The sequence below is a fragment of the Triticum aestivum genome, chromosome 6B (assembly GCF_018294505.1).
Source record: "Triticum aestivum cultivar Chinese Spring chromosome 6B, IWGSC CS RefSeq v2.1, whole genome shotgun sequence".
NCBI classification, from domain to species: domain Eukaryota; kingdom Viridiplantae; phylum Streptophyta; class Magnoliopsida; order Poales; family Poaceae; genus Triticum; species Triticum aestivum.
In genome coordinates, this window is record NC_057810.1 from 321167740 (window position 1) to 321177170 (window position 9431).

Consider the following 9431-nt stretch of genomic DNA (forward strand, 5'->3'; position numbering starts at 1 on the left):
GGGGCGTCAGAACATGCTGAGGAGGGGTCAAATTTAAACGTGGGGGTCTGCAACACGTGGCTGAACCGGTGCTCCAGCCGCCGGTGCATCAACGGCCCGATCCACCACAGGCGGGTTACTGGTTCCTGCTCGAGGCGTGTTGAAAAGGTTTCTCGCATCGTAAACCAGGGGTAAACGACTCACATGCCTTCTGTTAAAGACAACATTGGATGCATCCCGGTCCAAGCTCAAGCAAAAAATTTCTGCTTGAAGCCCTTCTGCCTCCCTCTCCAAGGTGGCTTGCTCCGTCGCCATCCGGGTGTTCTCAGCGTTTAGATCCTCCTTTGCTTGAGCTATCTCATCACGTAACTTTGCAACATCCGCATTGTGTTGTGTTTGGTTCATCGGGGTCACCTCCACCGTCAACAATGTTGCCAGAGCCTCCAATAGATCAGATAAAACTTGAGCCGGCAGGCGCACAGGGCCTCCTGCCCCAGCTGTCATTGTCGTCGCTAAACCGAAGATCATTGCTGCCGCAGTTGAAGAATTTTGCCCTGGCTGTGTATCGGCCATGAAGATCGTAACCCGGTTTGGAGGCTCGTAGGGGCCTCGAATACTGTCACCATCGTAACAGCCCCCAAGCCCACCATCCTGAACTTGATATATGGAATTGGTCTCGCCGGTTGAGGATTCATCGCCTGAATAGACGGTCGTCCCACCACCGGACTCAGAACCTCCTTCCAGATCTACTCCTTGAGTAAAGCCAACAAAGACATGCTTCAGGGCAGCTTGAACCTTGGCAGGTCACGCGCGCTGAGCCGTCTCGACGATGTCGGCGCAGGTGTCCGGCTCAGCTTCCGACTCACCAATCTTGTCGATGAAGACATGAATTCCTCCAAAGGGGACCTGGTACCCGTACTCGATTGAGCTAGCCTTGAGGCCCCATCCTGCATCATCGATGTAGAGCTTGCCGCGACGACTCTTAGTCATCTGGCCCACAGCGTATCCCTTGAGCCCTGTGAAGCTGCCCTTCAGGAACTCGAAACCACCATGCGCTGGCCCCACGGTGGGTGCCAACTGTCGTGGAATTGTCATGGCAGATGCCCTAGCATGAACACTTAGGTATGGATCCTCGCAACATAGCTAGCTTGAAGGGGTTAAACAGGACAAGGGACACAGAGAGTTTTTACCTAGGTTCGGCCCCTCGCAACGAGGTAAAGGTCTACTCCTGCTTTAGGTTGTATTGCTTGGGTTTTGATTACCATGGAGCGAATACACTTGACCTAGTTCTCGACTTGTAGTTTCCTGCCCTAACCCGCCCCTGGGTCACCCCTTTATATACACAGGCTGATGCCCGACGGCTTATAGAGTCCCGGCCGGCTCATACACAACGTGTCCGGCTCGGTGACAAAACTAAACTTTCCTTAACATACAAGTTACACATATGGCGGTTTATGCATGTGGGCCTTAAGTGGCCTCCGGGTCTTGGGCCTTCAGTAAGCTTGCTTCATGAACCACCATCTTCAACATCTTCTTGGGCCTTCTCATTATGAGCTGCCAGTGGTATGACCCGACCCCTCCTGGGTGGGTCATACCCAATAATTATATCCCCAACAAACTACAAATTTAAGATTGAAAAAACATAAATGCCCCGTAAACTCCTCTCCTGTTCCTCTTACCCCACGTAGTGCGGTGTGAAGAGAAGGCGGCAGGAGCAGCGACCAAGCGGGAGTCCATCCCGATCCCATCATGGCCTGCCGGATGCAGCCTCACAAGGTTGGGAGTTGTTGGGGATATGATTACTGGGTATGACCCGCCCAGGAGGGGCCGGGTCATATCGCTAGTGGTTCATCATGAGAAGGCCCAAGAGGATGATGAAGATGGCGGTCCATTGAGCAAGCTTACTGAAGGCCCAGGACCCGGAGGTGACTTGAGGCCCATGGGTATGAACCACCATATGTTTAACTTGTATGTTAAGGCAAGTTTTGTTGGTCACCAAGCCGGACATGTTGTGTATGAGCCGGCCGGGACTCTGTTAGTCGTCGGGCATCAACCTGTATATATAAAGGGGTGACCCGACGGCGGGTTAGGTCAAGAAACAATAGTTTGAGAACTAGGTCAAGCGTATTCACTCCCTGGTAATCAAAATCCAAGCAATACAACCTAAAGCAGGAGTAGGCTTTTACCTCGTTGAGAGGGCGAACTTGGGTAAAAACTCTGTGTCCTTTGTCCCGTTTTAACCCCTTCAAGCTAACCTAGCGGCGATGGCTCCACACCTAAGCCCTCTTGCTAGGGCATATGCCGTGTTCAGTCCACGATAGTTGGTGCCCATCGTAGGGCAGCGCATGGTGGTTTCAAGTTCTTGAAGGGCAACTTCGTAGGGATCAAGGGATACTCTATGGGTCGGATGACTAAGAGTCGTCGCGGCTAGCTCTACGTCGATGACACAGGCTGGGGCCTCGAGGCAGGCTCAATCGAGTATGGGTAGCGGGTCCCCTTTGGCGGGATTCATGTCTTCATTAGCAAGATCGGCGAGTCGGAAGTTGAGCTGGACACCTGCACCGACATCGTCGAGACGGCTCAGCACATGCGACCAGCCAAGATTCAGGCCGCCCCGAAGCATGTCTTTGTTGGTTGTACTCAAGGAGTGGATCTTGAGGGAGGATCTGTGTCCGGTGGGGAGACAACCGTCTACTCAGGCGATGAGTCCTCAACCGGCCCGACCAATTCCATGTATCAAGTGCAGGATGATGGGCTTGGGGGCTGTTCCGATGGCGATTGTATTCTGGACCCCTATGAGCCGCCAAACCAGGCAATGATTTTCATGGCTGGTACACAGCCGGTGCAGAATTCTTCAACTGTGGCAGCAATGATCTCCGGTTCAGCGACTGCTACAGCATCCGGGGCAGGAGGCAATGTGCGCCCACGGGCTCAAGTTTTATCTGAACTATTGGATGCTCTGGCAAGATTGCTGGCGGTGGAGGTAACCCCGGCGAACCAAGCACAACATAATGTGGATGTTGCGAAGTTACGCGATGAGATAGCTCAAACTAAGGAGGATCTTAATACTGAGAACACCCGGATGGCGACGGAGCGAGCAGCCTCGGAGAGGGAAGCACAGCGGATTCAAGCAGAAAATTTTTGCTTGAGCTTGGACAAGAGTGCATCAAACGTTGTCTTTAACAGAAGGCACCAGAGTCGTTTACCTCCGGTGTATGATGCAAGAAACCTTTTCAATACGCCTGGGGCAGGAACCAGTAACCCGCCTGTTGTGGATCGGGCCGCTGAGGCGCCTGCAACTGGGTGCCGGTTCAGCCACGTGCTGCAGAGCCCCCACGTTTGAACTTGACTCCTCCTCAACATGTTCCGATGCCATCGGGTCATTATTCTAACCCTCTGGACAATATGATCACTGCTGCTACCCGATTGGCAGCTCTCCCTGTTCAAGATGAGTCACCAATTGTGATGGAGATACGGCGAGCTAGAGAGCTTCTTGAAACAACGGTGGCTCAACAGGCGGCTTATTCATACAGTCGTGAATGGATTCATTCGACCCTGCGCCCAAGCCGAAGTTATAACATGCACATTGATTCGCCAGAAGTGTCGAGCAGTGAACGACACCATAACCAGCCTCGTAGGGCTGACCCACCGCGTGCTGGTAATGGTTCTTAGGCTTTGGTGGACCAGGGCAGAGTGCGGCGTGAGGCTGACCTGGCAGCTCAGCAACAATCTCCGGCTTACCCATCAGCGTCTTTGGAGGCAGATGTGACCTCCAAAACCCTTGGCGTGCCATGTTTAGTGCCGACTCTACGTAACAAGCACTTGACTAAGGATTTCAAGGGCCCTCGCAAGGTGCCTAATTACATAGCGGATCAACCTCCAAAGGCTTGGATCAAGAGTTATGAGATGGCTATGGACATGTTGGATGTTAGCGATGCTGCATGTGCTAAGTACTTCACCATGATGTTGGATGGGCTAGCACGTACTTGGCTGAAAGGATTGCCCCCCTAACTCCATCAGATCCTGGGCTGAGCTAAAGGCGCGTTTCATTCAAAATTTTAAAGACACGTGCAAGCAGCCTATGTCGATTCTGGACTTAAGACTCTTGTGTCCAGGGAGAAGGCGAGTCAACAACCAATTCGGTGCGCCGGATATCAGCTGTTATCCATTCATCAGACAGTATCAACGACGGTTAAGCCGTCCTGATGTTGGAAAAGAATTGTTGTTTCCTTCCTCTTAAATAGAAGCTGGGGTGGCTTAAGCGCAACTACAACAATATGGGGGAGCTCATGGCGGCTCTCGTCAAATATGCCGACTCTGATAGTACTAAAGACCCTGAGTATGACGAGGAGAAGGCTAGCAAGGGGAAGAAGAGTGGCAATGCAAATGGACAACATAATACGGCGAGTCAAGGTGGCAACGGTAAGCGCATGGCTGACGGCGGTTCGGATTTCATGGCTAAAGCCAATGCGCATAACAATAATCAGTGTCGCAAGGGGAAAGCATCAACACCTCGGTTTGGAGGGCCGAAGTTCAACCTTGAGGCCATGATGACTCAACCTTGCCCAAAGCACGGTATGCAAGGGAAGCCGGCTAGTCATATGTGGAAGGATTGCTTCATCATGAGGGAGTACAGAAACTCTAATTTTTTCTAGAATAATCATGGCCCGCATGGCGGCTTAGGATCCGGTTCTCACGGACCTGGCTTTGGAGGTGGCGGTTCGAGTTCTAGTTTTAAGGGTCAAGGCAATCAAGGTGGCTTTATTCAGCAGCCCGGTCAAGGGAATTAGCAGCAGCAGTCTGGTTATCAGAGCAATCCAAAGGAGATGAATAGTGGTCAATATCATGTGTTCACAATGAGTCTCTGCAAGCAAGATCAGAAAATCCATAAGCGGCGGTGAATTCGGTTGAGCCGGCGATCCCTCGATATTTGAGTTGGTCTGAGCAGCCTATCATATGGAGCCGTAAGGATCACCCACCCCCGGGTTGAAAATCCGGGTCAATTCACTAGTAGAAAAGGGGGCAATGGTCCAGGCCAGGCTAGATCATTAGTCCCGGTTCAATCCAGAACCGGGACCAATGGGGGTATTGGACCCGGTTCGTGAGCCCCAGGGGCCGGCCGGGCCATGTGGGCCATTGGTCCCGGTTCGACTGGACCTATTGGTCCCGGTTGGTGGGACGAACCAGGACCAATGGGCCTGGCTCTTGGCCCACCACCATTGGTCCCGGTTGGTGGCTTGAACCGGGACCAAAGGCTTCCCTTTAGTCCCGGTTCGAGCCACGAACCGGGACCAATTAGTTGCCTATATATACCCCTCGCCCGCGAGCAGAGCACTCCCAGTGCTCTGTTTTTCGTGGCCGGCGAGGGAGAGCTTTGTGGTGCTCTATCTCACCTCCTATGCACATGAGGTGTTCGATGGAATGCCCGAGCCACACTACTTAAGCTTTCTCCTCTCCAAGCTCGACCTCCAAGCTCCATTTTCCTCAATATTTGTCTAGGTTTAGCGGTCCATCACGTCGCGTCCCCGTCTTCACCGTCGTCAATCGCCCGCGCCGATCTCGTCGCTGGCACCACCGTGGTGAGCCTCTTGTTCTTATCTTCTTTCTGAAAGGAAAAAAAATTCTTACTTGTATGTTTATATAGATACTTGTATAATTTTCTTACTTTTATTATTGCATCTTATATAGTGCGATGGTTTTGGTAGCCGCCCCGTCGGCCCTCGTCCTGTCTATGATTCGGATGTGGTATATATTATCTTTTCATAACTATTATTTCATTTATTGTTTATGACAATTATGCCGACCAACGTGACATAGATTTTATTTATCTAGGAGGTTGTTGAACCAGAAATTCCAACCGTCCCTATTGTCGAGAGGTTAAATTTAGTTGAAGAAGAAAACAATTTGTTGAAGGAAAAAATTAGAAAAATTGAGGAGGAGAAGATGATATTGGAGTTGCATGTTGCGGATGTCGTCGATGATCACAAGATCAAGATGGATGCAATGCGCTTGAAGATTAGAAAGATTAGAAAATATGCCATTCATACTAAGGCTTGGTATCATTATGCTGTTGGATCAGTTGTTGCATTGGTTGCGATTATGATCACATTTGTTTTCGCATTGAAATGTTTTACATAGTTTCAGTGTATGGTTTAATTAATTTAGATGCTCTGCAGAGCTTTATGTTGTTAGATGAGAACTATGTATGTACTTTGGTTTTAATTTGATGATGAACTTCTATTAATTTGGTCACTTAATTATCTATTCATGATGTTCTGTAATGATTTTTGACACACTTAATTATATATAATGCACGCAGATGAACCAGCAATAGATGTACGGTTCAAGACACACCTCCGAGTACATTAAGGGCATGCATGATTTTCTCAAAGTGGCTGAGGCAAACAAGCAGAATGGTTTTATGTGTTGTCCATGCCCTATATGTGGGAATACAAAGTCTTACTCTGACCAGAAAATCCTCCACGCCCACCTGCTTTACAAGGGTTTCATGCCACACTATAATGTTTGGACGAGGCACGGAGAAATAGGGGTTATGATGGAAGACGGCGAAGAAGAAGAGTATGATGACAACTATGTGCCCCCTGAATATGGTGATGCTACTGAACATCAAGAGGAACCAGACGATGTGCACGATGATGCTGCAACGGGCGAAGCTACTGAAGATCAAGAGGAACCAGACGATGTGCCCGATGACGATGATCTCTGCCGGGTCATTGTCGATGCAAGGACGCAATGCGAAAGTCAAAAGGAGAAGCTGAAGTTTGATCGCATGTTAGAGGACCACAAAAAAGGGTTGTACCCCAATTGCAAAGATGGCAACACAAAGCTCGGTACCGTACTGGAATTGCTGCAGTGGAAGGCAGAGAATGCTATGCCTGACAAAGGATTTGAGAAGCTACTGAAAATATTGAAGAAGAAGCTTCCAAAGGATAACGAATTGCCCGACAGTACATACGCAGCAAAGAAGGTCGTATGCCCTCTAGGATTGGAGGTGCAGAAGATACATGCATGCCCTAATGACTGCATCCTCTACCGCGATGCGTACAAGGATCTGAATGCATGCCCGGTATGTGGTGCATTACGGTATAAGATCAGACGAGATGACCCTGGTGATGTTGACGGCGAGCCCCCCAGGAAGAGGGCTCCTGCGAAGGTGATGTGGTATGCTCCTATAATACCACGGTTGAAACGTCTGTTCAGAAACGGAGAGCATGCCAAGTTGATGAGATGGCACAGTGAGGACTGTAAGAAAGACGAGAAGTTGAGAGCACCCGCTGACGGGTCGCAGTGGAGAAAAATCGAGAGAAAGTACTGGGATGAGTTTGCAAGTGAGCCAAGGAACGTATGGTTTGATTTAAGCGCGGATGGTATTAATCCTTTTGGGGAGCAGAGCAACAATCACAACACCTGGCCAGTGACTCTATGTATGTATAACCTTCCTCCTTGGATGTGCATGAAGTGGAAGTTCATTATGATGCCAGTTCTCATCCAAGGCCCTAAGCAACCCGGCAACGACATTGATGTGTACCTAAGGCCATTAGTTGAAGAACTTTTACAGCTATGGAACGGAAACGGTGTACGTACGTGGGATGAGCACAAACAGGAGGAATTTAACCTAAAGGCGTTGCTGTTCGTGACCATCAACGATTGGCCCACTCTCAGTAACCTTTCAGGACAGACAAACAAGGGATACCACGCATGCACACACTGTTTACTTGACACCGATAGTATATACCTGGCAAGCTGCAGGAAGAATGTGTACCTGGGCCATCATCGATTTCTTCCGGCCAACCATCAATGTCGAAAGAAAGGCAAGCATTTCAAAGGCGAGGCAGATCACCGGAAGAAGCCCGCATGCGTACCAACGATCACGTACTTGCTATGGTCAATGATTTACACGTAATCTTTGGAAAGGGTCCCGGCGGAATAGCTGTTCCGAGTGACGCTGGGGGACACGCACCCATGTGGAAGAAGAAATCTATATTTTGGGACCTACCCTACTGGAAAGACCTAGAGGTCCGCTCTTCGATCGACGTGATGCACGTGATGAAGAACCTTTGCGTAAACCTGCTAGGCTTCTTGGGCGTGTATGGGAAGACAAAAGATACAGCTGAGGCATGGAAGGACCTACAACGTTTGCACGAAAAAGATGGCATGCCTCCAAAGCAGTATGAAGGTCCTGCCAGCTATGCTCTTACCGAAGAAGAGAAGGAAATCTTCTTTGAATGCCTGCTTAGTATGAAGGTCCCGACTGGCTTCTTGTCGAATATAAAAGGAATAATAAATATGGCAGAGAAAAAGTTTTAGAACCTAAAGTCTCATGACTGCCACGTGATTATGACGCAACTGCTTCCGGTTGCATTGAGGGGGCTTCTACCGGAAAACGTCCGATTAGACATTGTGAAGCTATGTGCATTCCTCAATGCAATCACTCAGAAGGTGATCGATCCAGAAATCATACCAAGGCTAAGGAGTGATGTGGTGCAATGTCTTGTCAGTTTCGAGTTGGTGTTCCCACCATCCTTCTTCAATATCATGACACACGTCCTAGTTCATCTAGTTGACGAGATTGTCATTCTGGGCCCCGTATTTCTACACAATATGTACCCCTTTGAGAGGTTCATGGGAGTCCTAAAGAAATATGTTCGTAACCGCGCTAGGCCAGAAGGAAGCATCTCCATGGGCCATCAAACAGAGGATGTCATCGGGTTTTGTGTTGACTTCATTCCTGGCCTTAAGAAGATAGGTCTCCCTAAATCGCAGTATGAGGGGAGACTGACTGGAAAAGGCACGCTTGGAAGGGACTCAATAATATGTAGGGACGGATATTCTTGGTCTCAAGCACACTACACAGCTCTACAGAACTCTACCTTGGTGACCCCGTATGTCGATGAACAAAAGAACAGTCTGTGCTCCAAACACCCGGAGCAGTGCGACGACTGGATTACATGTGAACACATCAGGACTTTCAGCAGTTGGTTGGAAGCACGTATCAGAGGTGACAACGCTGTTTGTGATGAGCTGTACTTGTTGTCCAGGGAACCATCTTTGACTGTATTGATTTGGAAAGGATACGAGATAAATGGGAATAAATTTTACACGATTGACCAAGATCAAAAGAGCACCAACCAAAACAGCGGTGTCCACTTTGATGCAACAACCGAGAGGGGAAAGGACACATATTATGGTTACATAGTGGACATATGGGAACTTGACTACGGACATGATTTTAAGGTCCCTTTGTTTAAGTGCAAATGGGTCAATCCGTTAGGAGGCGGGGTACAGGTAGACCCACAGTACGGAATGACAACAGTGGATCTGAAAAATCTTGGGTACACTGACGAACCGTTCGTTCTAGCCAATGATGTGGCACAGGTTATCTATGTGAAGGACATGTCTACCAGACCGAGAAAGAGAAAAGATAAGAAAGC